This window comes from Podarcis liolepis (genome assembly GCF_965112155.1).
Source record: "Podarcis liolepis genome assembly, chromosome: 8".
Taxonomy (NCBI): domain Eukaryota; kingdom Metazoa; phylum Chordata; class Lepidosauria; order Squamata; family Lacertidae; genus Podarcis; species Podarcis liolepis.
Window position 1 is genome coordinate 17042915 of NC_139560.1, and position 13480 is coordinate 17056394.

General features: G+C 45.8%; 1 long non-coding RNA gene across 1 annotated transcript; it reads left to right on the plus strand.

Annotated features, from left to right (window-relative positions):
- Positions 1-7930: 7930 nt before the first annotated feature.
- Positions 7931-11327, plus strand: LOC310713265. Its single transcript, XR_014529166.1, has 3 exons — positions 7931-8313; positions 9445-9577; positions 9689-11327. It is a non-coding gene; the product is annotated as an uncharacterized lncRNA (long non-coding RNA).
- The last annotated feature ends 2153 nt before the right edge of the window (positions 11328-13480 follow it).

A 13480-nucleotide genomic window follows, 5' to 3' on the forward strand; every position in this document is an offset into this window, starting at 1 on the left:
ATTATTAAAGATGCCAGCAACAAGATTATAATAATATCCGTAAGTAGGTTCTAGGTTTCCTACCATACTGAAAGCTATGCTGTGTCACCTGGAAACCTTTCGTTTAATTTCAGCCAGCAAAGGAGGGAGATTTGCTCTGTAATGCTCAGAGGCATGTTTGTTTATTATTAAATTGTTAATAGACTTCCTAGATTTTGGCCCAGCAGGCAGGCTTTCTTTTAATTTTACTCTGTACGGCACCACAGGTCATTAAGAAAGAATCAAGTGTTATTAAATCCACTGCTTGCCCTTGCCCATCATCTTTCTCCCCACCCCCAGTTGTGTCACCTGTGTCAAGTTATCATGTAATATCCTTGGGGCAAGATGGTCCTACAATAAACAAATATCACTGATAATACTTCTTCCCTCACTGGTATTCATGTCCATGTCAAGCAGTGCCCAGTGCCCAAAGACTAGGTTTAGTCTCCATTGGGCTGTTTTGGTTTTTATTTGTGGGAGGGTTGACACATCAGTACACAACTCTAGTAATGTTCAGTGTTGTAATTCTGCTGTTGATAGCTATAAGCAGCTTTCTCTTCCTTAAAGGTAAATGTAAAGAAACTGACCGTTAAGTCCAGTCGCGGACAACTCTGAGGTTGCGGCGCTCATTTTGCTTTACTGGCCGAGGGAGCCGGTGTACAGCTTCCGGGTCATGTGGCCAGCATGACTAAGCCGCTTCTGGCAAACCAGAGCAGCGCACGGAAACGCCGTTTACCTTCCCGCCGGAGTGGTACCTATTTATCTACTTGCACTTTGACGTGCTTTTGAACTGCTAGGTTGGCAGGAGCAGGGACCGAGCAATGGGAACTCACCCCATTGCAGGGATTCGAACCGCCAACCTTCTGATCGGCGAGCCCTAGGCTCTGTGGTTTAACCCACGTCCCATTCTCTTCCTTAGCACACTTAAAAACAGCTTCTCATTGTGAAGCTGCCCAAACAATGGTTCTTATTTACCCTTCATATCCCTATAAACGTTTCTATATGAATCTTTCCAGCCACTCCATAATTCTCTTTTCCCCTCCCACCTGTTTGTTTCATTTTTATTTGCTTAGGGTTTCCATTTTTTGAAAATATTTTGGGATTTCTGCTAGCCTTGGGATCATCCTGAGTCTCTCAGTACCTCTGGCTTGTGCATGGGTGGAACACTTTCAGCTACATAAGCATGGCTCACATCTATGAGTATATACAACTGGGGTCTTACAAGAAAGAAAGAAAGAAAGAAAGAAAGAAAGAAAGAAAGAAAGAAAGAAAGAAAGAAAAGCTTGTGTTCAGGATTCTTGAACATCATTCAGTGGTCCCTTCCTCCTCCCCCACGCAGACACACCTGCATCTATCAGTCTGCATGCCCACTAAGTGTGCTCAGTCCTTGCCTGTTTGGTGTTTGTTTTTGTTTGGCTATTTTGAGTGGGTGGGATGGACACACTTGTGCCCAGTCCCAGTTACATTAAATTAATTCATTTCTCAATTGAAGCCTTTGGGTATCTCTCCTGTCCCTCGTAGCATTTAAAAATAACTTTTCAGTGTGAACCAGGAAGAAAGGCATGGCACACACACACATGCATCCAAAGTGAGGCTGGGTTAGCTAGCCATGCCATTTCCAGTATCAATTATGTGTCCATTAATTGCTTTGTGTACAGGCTAGCTTGTTTGTCTCAGTAGTCTGGAGAAGGGCATTGTTGGCATATGATGGCCACCAACGTGGATAGAGTTAAAAGGGGATTAGACAAATTCATGGAAGATCAGGCTAGTACAGTGGTACCTCGGTTTAAGAACAATTTGGTTTACAAACTCCACGTAACCGGAAATACAGTGGTACCTCGGATTAAGAACTTAATTCGTTCTGGAGGTCCGTTCTTAATCTGAAACTCTTCTTAACCTGAAGCACCAATTTAGCTAATGGGGCCTCCTGCTGCTGCCGCACCGCTGGAGCACAATTTCTGTTCTCATCCTGAAGCAAAGTTCTTAACCCGAGGTACTATTTCTGGGTTAGCGGAGTCTGTAACCTGAAGTGTCTGTTACCCAAGGTACCACTGTAGTGTCTTGGTTTGAGAACTTTACCTCAGTCTAAGAACAGAATCTGAATGCGGGACGCTTCATTAGGGAAAGCGCGCCTCGGTTTAAGAACGGTTTTGGTTTAAGAATGGACTTCCAGAACAGATGAAGTTTGTAAACCGAGGTACCACTGTAGCCATTGTGGTTATATACAATCAGCACTGCTGGAGGCTGTTGGAGGCAGTATGCTTGTGAGTTTCAGTTGTTGGGAAATACAGGAGTAGAGAGTGTAGTTGTATTCTCGTCCTGCTTGCAGGCTTCCCGAGGGCAAGTATAGCCACCCTGAGAACAAGGTGGGCCATTGGTCTGATGTAGCAGGGCTATTTTGGTTGGTCTGGTGCTGAATTACAGTGTTGCCTCGCAAGACGAAAAGAATCCGTTCTGTGATTCTCTTCGTCTAGCGGTTTTTTCGTCTTGCGAAGCAAGCCCATTGACGGATTAGCGCTATTAGCGGCTTTTAGCGGCTTTTAGCGGCTTATCTGCTGATCGGATCAGCTGATAAGCGGCTTAGCGGCTTAGAAAAAGGGGGGGGTGGGAAAAAACCAGCAGGAACTCGCAAGGCATTGTCGTCTTGCGAAGCAAGCCCATAGGAGATTCGTTTTGCGAAGCACATCCAAAACGGAAAACTCTTTCGTCTAGCGAGTTTTCCGTCTTGCGAGTCTTGCCGGGCACCAGTGTAGATGGATTTGGGAAGGATTAAGCAGAGCTCTTGCGTTTTTGCATTCTAGGGCAGGCAGGAAAAACAATGGGTATACAGACCTCGGCTGACAACCATACATCCACAGGGGGACTTTTGGATGAAAAGAGCAACCAGTTCAAAGAAACTGTGTCAAGGTATTCTGTGTACTGATGGGACTCTCTTGAATGACGGGCAAAACAACTGCATCCATATGGTGGAAGGGATGAAATCAGCGCCTGCTTCCTTTCTTGTGCTGAGGCTGATAAGAATCAAAGTTCCCGTTTTTTGCAATTATTATCACACTTAGGACAGTTGTTGTAATGTGCCTGACACTGACCGCATGAGACGGCAGATGGGGGCATTCATACACTAGTGATTTTCTATTTTATTTTTTGTATATAAAAAACGACAACAACTGTGCAGCGTTTCAAGATCAAAGAACAGGGCTGGAGTGGCGTTGCTGTGTTAAAACTGACGGCACGTACATTCTTCTGTATGCAGTGTGTAATGCTTGTAACTGGTTACGAATCAAAAAGTGCAGCTTGGTACACAGCCTTACTTAAAAGGGAAAAAAAGATGAAAGCAGTCAAGGAGCATTTAGGGATGAGAGCTGTATAAATTTTTGATAGGATTTAGCTTCCACAGTAGAGAGCTTTACTAGGCTTGCCATATGTCCGGAAAATTCCGGACACGTACGGAAATAGGATGCCTGAAATGGTGTCCGGGGGGAGTTTTTGAATTTTAAGAGATGTCAGGAATTTCCAGGACATATGGCAACCCAACCCCCAACCCCCGTTTTCTATCCCCCCCCCATATTTTTTGTTTTTGTTTTTAAAAAATTATGGGGAAGGCTGTGCCCTGGCGGCAGTGGAAGTGATGAGAGGTCACTTCCCTTGGCGGGGGGGGGGGCAGGAGGCGGGGGAGGGAGGGAGGCGCCGCTGCCGCGAGCCTGGCCATTTCTCTTTTTTCCCCAAGTTTTCTTCTGGGGTTTTCCTGCATTTTTTATTTTTTGCAATTTTCCTGTCAGAGCTGGGCAGAGTGGCCATCCATGTGTGCTGGGCAACAGTGGGCCGGCGGTGTCATGGTCCTATGACAGGACAGCTGGTGGGTCTCCTCCACCAGGGCTGGCAGTTATTCATAAAATCCTGCTATGTGTCAAGGACTGGGCAGAGGAGGAATGGTGGAGACTGCGTCCACATCCTGACCCGTCCAGGGAGGAGGAAGAGGAAGACAGTACAGTGGTACCTCGGGTTACATATGCTTTAGGTTACAGACGCTTCAGGTTAGAGACTCCGCTAACCCATAAATAGTACCTCAGGTTAAGAACTTTGCTTCAGAATGAGAACAGAAATCGTGCGGCGGCAGGGGGAGGCCCCATTAGCTAAAGTGCTACCTCAGGTTAAGAACAGTTTCAGGTTAAGAACGGACCTCCAGAAGGAATTAAGTTCTTAACCAGAGGTACCACAGTGGTTTGTTGAGGTCACAGCTCAGTGGCAGACGAGGGGAAAAGTTGGGAAATAATGGGAGAGAAGGAGGAAGCAGAGTTGGAGCAGCTGGCTGACACATTATCACTAGAAAGCATTCCAAGAAGCCGGCGAGCCTTAAAAGTAGGAGAGCAAAGGGCTCAGAAGCAAAGGACCCTCAGTGCCACCGATAGAAGAGATGACGAATGAAGAAGAGGAGTGGAGATGGACAATGCCATTATTCCAAGAGGCTGCATTCCCAAGCCTCTCTCTGTAAATATGGAATAAAAACAGATGGTAAGGACTTGTCTTATCTGTTCCTGGCAACCTGCCATGGGGGTTGGTTCCTCAGCCGTCTGACATCTGCAGTTCAGGGCAGAAAAAGCTTCCGCATTTTGTGTCTTCCTCCTTGAAATCCACATCCAATGGGGAAAGCCCAGATATGTTTCTGCTGCTGGCAGTTGCCTTCCTGGCCCAAGGCAGAAGGTGCCGTTGAGGGTCCCCCTCCTGCAACAGAATGAGCGCAGCCAGACAGCCAGAGATATACATGCAGCAGAATAGGGGGCTCGAGGGGCTAATGGCGGGAGGCTGCCCCACATTCTTACTCCTCTACCTCCTTAAGCAAGTAGCATAAAGGAGCATTAAGTTTAAATTAATTGAGAAACCAAGGCAACACCTCTTCCCATCCCATCTGTGGTGAAGCTCAACAACTTTGGGGGGGGTGTGTGTGTCAGCAATTTGACTTTTTGAAATATGGCAAGCTTGCTTTACCCTCTTCTCTAACCAAATCTAAAACACAGTAACACAGAAACATATTGTTTTTACTGATTGGTTACATATTACCCTAGCAAAACCTCCATTATCTAAACTTTTTGTTGTCCTAAGACAGGGGTCAGCAAACTTTTCCAGCAGGGGGCCGGTCCACTGTCCCTCAGACCTTGTGAGGGGCCAGACTATATTTTGGGGGGGGGCGCGAACGAATTCCTATGCCCCACAAATAACCCAGTTCTTTTAAATAAAAGCACACATTTCACTCATGTTAAAACACCAGGCAGGCCCCACAAATAACCCAGAGATGCATTTTAAATAAAATGACACATTCTCTCTAGGGCTGCAACCCTGGGAAGGCTTGGACACAGCTGACCCTATTGATTTCAGTTGAGTTTCAGCATAGCTAAGATGCATAAACTCAGCATAAACTCTGATGACTGTCCAACAGCTAAATATCCTTTTTTCCTCCATAGACAGCTACAGGCAAGGGTACTCTCATTCTTACTGGGGAAGCAGGGTGTTATTCTCATTAGTCATTAGACGACAACTTTGAAACCAAAACCTACCCTTAGGGTAGACTTGGAAATTGATACCTGTGTGTAACCACAATCCCAGGGGGAAAGGAAGCGACAGAGTTGCACCATAGGGCTCAGTGCTCTGATATTCCAGAGAAGACCAGTTTCAGCAAAGCTGGGCAATCTGGTGGTCCTCAGCTCTTATCATTCTTGACCATTGGCCATCGTGTTAACGTTTTTCCCTCCAATGTCCTGAGACATAGATTCTCAAAGCGCCAAGCCTCCGCCATGTGCGAATGTGATAAGGAGACGCCGGAGTCGCTTCAGCACATTATGTTCACTTGCCCCTTATTCAATGTGCCACGGGCAAATTTGTTGGGATCAATCATACAGAAACTAGAGGGTACCCCACCAAAATTCCATCTTGCCCAAATCTTGCAGGATAAGGATACCCATACGACCCTGAAAGTGGCTAGGTTTCTGGTCGCTGTCCTTACCCAAAAGCGTTGCCAAGGAGCACCACAAGCAAATTAAGGCGTAGTATGCCATTCCATCTTATAGTATTTTATTGTTATAGTAGTGTTTTAGCGGTTGTTTTTTCCCACGTGCACAAGCTGTTATTTATGTCTTGTTTTTATTTGTATGGGCCTACGGCCGTAATAAAATAATTACTGAAAATTGGCCATGGTGGCTGGACTGATGGGAACAACCTCTGGAGCGTACCACATTAACTGCTCCTGTCCTGCAGGATGTGGAACGGGATAGCACAAAATCATTGTGATTTAGCGGTTGTTGCTGATGGAGGAGCATTTCAAAGTCTGGGAGTGAAGATGCACCCACCTCCTTGACAGAGGACCACAAGATAGTGTGCAGGATAGTGGGCACCCCGGAAATGATCTCTTTTAGCTTCTGCCGTCTGGAAGACAGTACAGGATTATAAAGACTAGGACTAGCCGTCTGAGAAACAGTTTCTATCCAAATGTGATTTTGGTTTTAAATGCAGTATAAGGAGTCTCTATGGGAGTATATTGTATTTAAAAATGGGGTGTCAGAGTTTTTAGGGGACTAACCAGGCTGGGATAGCTGGGATAGCAGGCTTGTTGGTTTTTGAATGTCTTACGTAGATTTTTCAGTTTCGTTGTTCTGTATGGGACAATGACAATAAGGATTATTGTCTCATAAGCAGCACTTTGGTTTGCCTAGGACTCCTCCCCACAGAACTGTCCCAACCCAGTCGCAAAATGCCATGTCCTTTGGATGGATTTTTGGCTTTCATGCTGCAGCAATATGGAATGCCTGTCTGCTGCACTTTGCATGAGGAGGAAGAAAGGGAGCTGTCTAGCTATAAGCTGTCAATCCTGCCAGCCGTTGCCATTTGCAGAATAGCTGACAGGAGACCAGATAAAAGTTTTATATATATTTCAAATGTAACATGAGCAAGAGCTTAAAATCTGTCAGCTCAAGCTGGCTGATGTGGCTGGGGAATCTGGCATTGCTGCAGTTTCACATGCTCATCAGCTTCAGGAACAGAAGTTCTATCCCCCCCCCCCCAAGAATGGAGATGGTAATTAGAGATTTGAGATTTTTAAAAAAAAAAAACCGAAGAAGCAAAAATGCTTATTAGCAAAGCAAGGAGAGTATCAGATGCTGAATAGCAGCATTGCGTGGAATAGGCATGCTAATACTTGCAGATGCTGTGGAGTTCAGATTTTGGCTAACGGGGAACATTTAAGCTTCACCCAGGTGAGATCTGATGGAATGGCAGAACCCAACCCCCTCCAGCCACTTCTAAAAACAGATAATGTTGCGTTTCTGCAGTCCTACTTGTACCTGTGTTCATAAATTTGGTATCACTTTCTGACTCAATTCAAAGGATAAGCTTTGTTGTTGTTTAGTCATGTCCGACTCTTTGTGACCCCATGGACCAGAGCACGCCAGGCACTCCTGTCTTCCACTGCCTCCCACAGTTTGGTCAAACTCATGCTGGTGGCTTCGAGAACACTGTCCCACCATCTCGTCTTCTGTCGTCCCCTTCTCCTTGTGCCCTCCATCTTTCCCAGCACCAGGGTGTTTTCCAGGGAGTCTTCTCTTCTCATGATGTGGCCAAAGTCTTGGAGCCTCAGCTTCAGGATCTGTCCTTCCCGTGAGCACTCAGGGCTGATTTCCTTCAGAATGGATAGGTTTGATCTTTTTGCAGTCCATGGGACTTTCAAGAGTCTCCTCCAGCACCATAATTCAAAAGCATCAATTCTTTGGCGATCAGCCTTCTTTATGGTCCAGCTCTCACTTCCATACATCACTACTGGGAAAACCATAGCTTTAAGTATACGGACCTTATTGGCAAGGTGATGTCTCTGCTTTTAAGATGCTGTCTAGGTTTGTCATTGCTTTTCTCCCAAGAAGCAGGCATCTTTTAATTTCATTTTGATAAGATTTACGCTTCATATTTTAGCACCAAAGGTCCAGAGGGCTCACGTTTTCTCTCCAAATGAAGCGCTCTGGATGCGTTGCGATACGCAGGTCATGTTGGAACCGGCCCACCGCCATCCTGCCTGCTTTCAGGGTTTTGCACAGAAGCAATCGATTTAAAACAAAAACAAAAAAAGCAAGACAATTGGAGCAAGACAATTTTATTCTCCATCTGCCCCATCTGTCCTTTGTGTGTTTGTTAAGAAACATGCTGGGCAAAAGGCTGCGAGTTCAAGGTTTGATCTGGGAGACACAGGAGCCAGGTGTGTTGCGTGGACCGTGGATTATTGAACCCAGAGCAGAGATTCTTTGGCTCGAGTTCTTGGTGAGCCATGAAACTCATTTGAGGCCTCAGCTTACCCTCATAGGGTATTGCAGATTAAATAAATGAGACATCCCCATCTACATCATCCTGAACTCCCTGGAAGAAGCACAGTAGGCACAAGCTGGATGTTGTATGGTTATCTTTGACATTTGAATTCCAGGGCTTTCTGAAATGCTAAAATGCATTTTGGGAACACTCGTCTGGATAATAATAATAATAATAATAATTTATTATTTATACCCCGCCCATCTGGCTGAGTTTCCCCAGCCACTCTGGGCGGCTCCCAATCAGTGTTAAAAACAGTACAGCGTTACATATTAAAAACTTCCCTGAACAGGGCTGCCTTAAGATGTCTTCTGAATGTCAGGTAATTATTTATCTCTTTGACATCTGATGGGAGGGCGTTCCACAGGGCGGGCGCCACTACCGAGAAGGCCCTCTGTCTGGTTCCCTGGAGCCTCACTTCTCGCAATGAGGGAACCGCCAGAAGGCCCTCGGCGCTGGATCTCAGTCTCCGGGCTGAATGATGGGGGTGGAGACGTTCCTTCAGGTATACTGGACCAAGGCCGTTTAGGGCTTTAAAGGTCAGCACCAACACTTTGAATCGTGTTCGGAAACGTACTGGGAGCCAATGCAGATCTCTCAGAACCAGTGTTATGTGGTCCCGGTCTCTTTATGAGGTGTGTGTGATGCACTCACAACAAATGTTCACATGCTCTTGCTAGTGTCCAAATGTGGCTTCGTGCCAGAGCAAAAAGGGGATAAGGAACCATTTCCCATTAATTAATTCATTGAAAACATTTATATCCCACTCAGCCAGAAAAGTTCCCACAGTGGATAACTGATCAATAAAAATAGCACAATCCCTGACATCAGGCGTACAATCTAAAAAAGCCACAACACAAAAAGGAAGGGGCAGGGAAGAGGGAACTGTTGGTGTATCCTGAATTCAGGATCAAAACAGAAATAACATATTCCAGTTCACACCTAGCAGAGGGAGATTGGCTTGATAGGACAGGCTGTTTTATCCATAACATGCAATGGGGTTTATCTTCTAAAGAAACTTTAGTTGTTCATGTGTGATCTCTAGAAATACAGAGCCTTCATCTTTACCTTTCTTGTATTTTACAGATGCAGATACCAAATTACTGTAACATGAAAAGCATATATAAATATCAAATTTAAAGGATAGATATATATGCAGCAAAACTCTTTTTACAGCCTTTAGAGAATCAAAGTCTTGGTCTTGAAAGCAAGCTTAAAGGTAAAAAGTCTGCGTCCTGTTGTTACTTCTATAGTTGAGATGAAAGAGTTTTTAATTTTATCTGGAATGTTTAAAGTTCACTGATACCATATGTGTCTGGCATCCCTGCAGATTGATTCTTCCTTCAAAGCTGAAAACACATTTTATTCATGCAACGCTTCATGCTTCAGCTGGAGGGGGAAATAACCAGGCAATGCCTTCTCATCAGAGAAGCCACTCATCTTTCTACAAGGCTGGTGGCCAATGGTCAGGCAGTCAACATACTTGAAGGGATGTGCGTGCAAGGAGTCTCAAGCCAGGAGTTCTGGCAACTGGGAGCAAGCCTCTCTCTCCCCCCCCCCCACTTCCTCAACCACCACTGGAGCAAATAGGAGCATCCCTCCCCGCAGTGCAAAATGCAGAACTGATTCGAGACTACAACAGAGGGTTGTAGCTCCCTACCAGTTAAAGTCCCCAACCTCACCTTAGGATCCCAATGTGCCTTGGAGCCTCAGAAGCTGCAATTGGTGCCTTTTTAAAGTTTGATTATTAGGATGCAGGACACCAGAAATCCCTCCACTCTTGGAAGAGGGACTGTGAACAACACTGGGTGGTGTGTGCTTCCAGGACGAAGACAAAACTGCAAACCTGCCTTGTTATTTTTGCTGTTGGACGCTGGATGTTGTTTACATAATCTTGTTATATTTATAGTACAGTGGTACCTCTGGTTACAGACGCTTCAGGTTACAGACGCTTCAGGTTACAGACTCCACTAGCCAAGAAATAGTACCTCAGGTTAAGAACTTTGCTTCAGGATGAGAACAGAAATTGTGCGGCGGTGCTGGGAGGCCCCATTAGCTAAAGTGGTACCTCAGATTAAGAACAGACCTCCAGAAGGAATTAAGTTCTTAACCCGAGGTACTACTGTCCTGAAATGTTTTTGTATGTTATTAGATCTGCTGTTGTGTTGTTTTACTGTGTTGTCCTAAAATGGTTTTTGCAGTGTTCGGTTTTGAAACACATTCCTGTTTTCTTTGAACCTTCCCCCCTTCCTGTGTGGTAAGGTAAAGGGACCCCTGACCATTAGGTCCAGTCGTGACCGACTCTGGGGTTGTGGCGCTCATCTCGCTTTATTGGCCAAGGGAGCCGGCGCACATCTTCCGGGTCATGTGGCCAGCATGACTAAGCCGCTTCTGGCAAACCAGAGCAGCACACGGAAATGCCGTTTACCTTCCCGCCGGAGCGGTACCTATTTATCTACTTGCACTTTGACGTGCTTTCGAACTGCTAGGATGGCAGGAGCAGGGACCAAACAATGGAAGCTCACCCCGTCGCGGGGATTCAAACCGCCAACCTTCTGATTGGCAAGTCCTAGGCTCTGTGGTTTAACCCACAGCGCCACCTGCGTCCCCCTGTGTGGTAAAGTGGCATGCAAATAAAAGGAATGGATAAGCTCTGCTTGATACCACGGGCCATAGAATCATGGAAACATGGCCTGACATAGAGACTGAGAAGGGGTTGCAGAGGCGGGAAGCCAGTCCCATTCAGCGTTGCTTTTAGTTCACTCTTACAAAATGAAGAACAGATCTCAAAATATCTGGCCGTGGGCCTGACCTCCGCGCCAACCCCTCTTCAAATTCCTCTCAGAATTCCTAAAGTACTGAATCGTTTAAAAAATGTACACAGTGATGCTGTTTCCATCACTGGGAGAAGCATATTTCTTAGCTAATGCACAGTAATAAAGAAGGGCATGGGAAGGGGTCTTTCTGCAGCTTTTGTCTGATGACTAATAACTCCAGGCCTGGGAGAGAATTAACGGCTTAGCCAAAGCCACTCAAGGAAGGCAACCTCAGTCTAGGGGTCAAGGCGTTTATTTTTTTAAAAGAAACATCACATGATGGCTACTTTGGAGTTACATTTCCAAGCCAAATCTCTCAATTGCATGAAAGACGAGGAGGATTTTGTGTTTTGATTTCTCCCAGGATTATCTGGTGGTTCTGTGCTGCAAAGGAATCCTGATGTCTCGGTGGCTTCAGACCAGTCTTTGCCCAAAGCTGAGGGGGGCAGGAGGGGTCTTCCTATCCGCGTCAGGTGGATGACCGCTACCTCAAATACAGTATCTCAGGACGAGGCTAGGTGTGACCATGATGTCAAGAGGTCTGTGATAGATCTCCAGCAGTTACAATCAAAAGTGAATAGCTGGGAAGGGTGTGTGTGAGAGGGAGAATAAGATCTGTGATATGGAACTGGGCAATGGGGTTAACGGTCCCCCAGTGCCATTTTCTCAATTAGCACCCCCAGAATGATCAAATAATGCTATGGGTTTTGGTGAACAGAGGTCTATCACTGTGGGTTGCCTGGCCGAAATCCTGAACTTGGCAAATGAGTGTCAATAGCTCCAGTGATGTGCTTCCATGGGTAAATGGTTAGATGATCTTCCTTAGACAGATGGTGTTTGAAAAAAGGGGAATATCTTTCTCTCCACCACATATAGCTAGGAATAAGCTAGCAATCTAGGGGTCTCTATGTGAATAGAACAATATCTGTGGGTTCCGAGGGAGACTAAAGCCCTAGGCAGAGTTGCCAGACACAGGGAGAATTCTGAGCATGCTCAGTTAACCAAGCTTGCAAGACAAACACCCCTCCAGACCTTCCCTTTCAAGACAGGGATATCTAAAGCAGATCAGAGACATGTCAGGATATTGAGAGTGGAGCTTGTGTGCATACCCCTCCATACATTTAAACTCCCCAAGACAGAGGACTGAGCTTGGACCCTGTAAGCCAACAGCATTTTGGCTGTTGGGTTGACACTCACTCTCTCTGAAGGGCAAGTGGGTTTGGCTGTCTGTGGGCAAGTCCGTTCTTAAACCAAAATCGTTCTTCAACCGAGGCGCGCTTTCCCTAATGAAGCCTCCCACCGCTGGTGCCCTTCCACCATTCAGATTTCATTCATAGACTGAGGTAAAGTTCTCAAACTATTTCTGGTTTGCAGAGTTTATAAACCAAATCGTTCTTAAACCGGACTGTTCTGAAACCGAGGTACCACTGTATTGTCAAAAACAACAACAACAAAACAACAATGGTAAGGCTCCAGTGGCCTCCTTCAAAGGGAACCAAACCTTGATAACCGCTGCACTCCTAAAACACCTCACCACTTCAAAAAGTGGGATGAGCAGTAAAAAAATATATACTTGTTGCTAGGTAGGAAGAACATAATAATCTTTCTTTCTTTCTTTCTTTCTTTCTTTCTTTCTTTCTTTCTTTCTTTCTTTCTTTCTTTCTTTCTTTCTTTCTTTCTTTCTTTCTCTTTCTCTCTCTCTCTCTTTCCCCACCCATCTGGCTGGGTTTCCCCAGCCACTCTGGGCAGCTTTTGACAGAATATTAAAAACACAATAAAACATCAACTATTATAGACTTCCCCAAAAAGGGCTGCCTCCAGAGGTCTCCTAAAAGTCAAATAGTTTATTTCCTTGACATCTGATGAGAGGATGTTCCACAGATTGTGTGCCACTACCGAGAAGGCCCCCTGCCTGGTTCCTTGTAATGTAACCTCACTTCTCGCAGGGAGGGAACCGCCAGAAAGCCCTCAGAGCTGATCTCAGGGTCCAGTCAGAACAATGGGGGTGGAGACGCTCCTTCAGGTATACTGGGCCAAGGCCATTTAAGGCTTTAAAGGTCAGCACCAACACTTTGAATTGTGCTCGGAAACGCGCACAACAGCATCATTCATTGCTCAAATTACAGGAAGAGGGGGCACAACCCCCTCCCTCTGACTAAGTGCTGGAAGCCACAGAATGGGAGGAGTGCTGTTGTGATTGTGTCGTGCTTGCTGGTTTCCCACAGGAATATCGTTGGCCACTGTGAGAATGGGATGCTGGACTAGGTGAGCCAAGGGCCTGATCCAGCAGCCTCATCCTGTGTGCT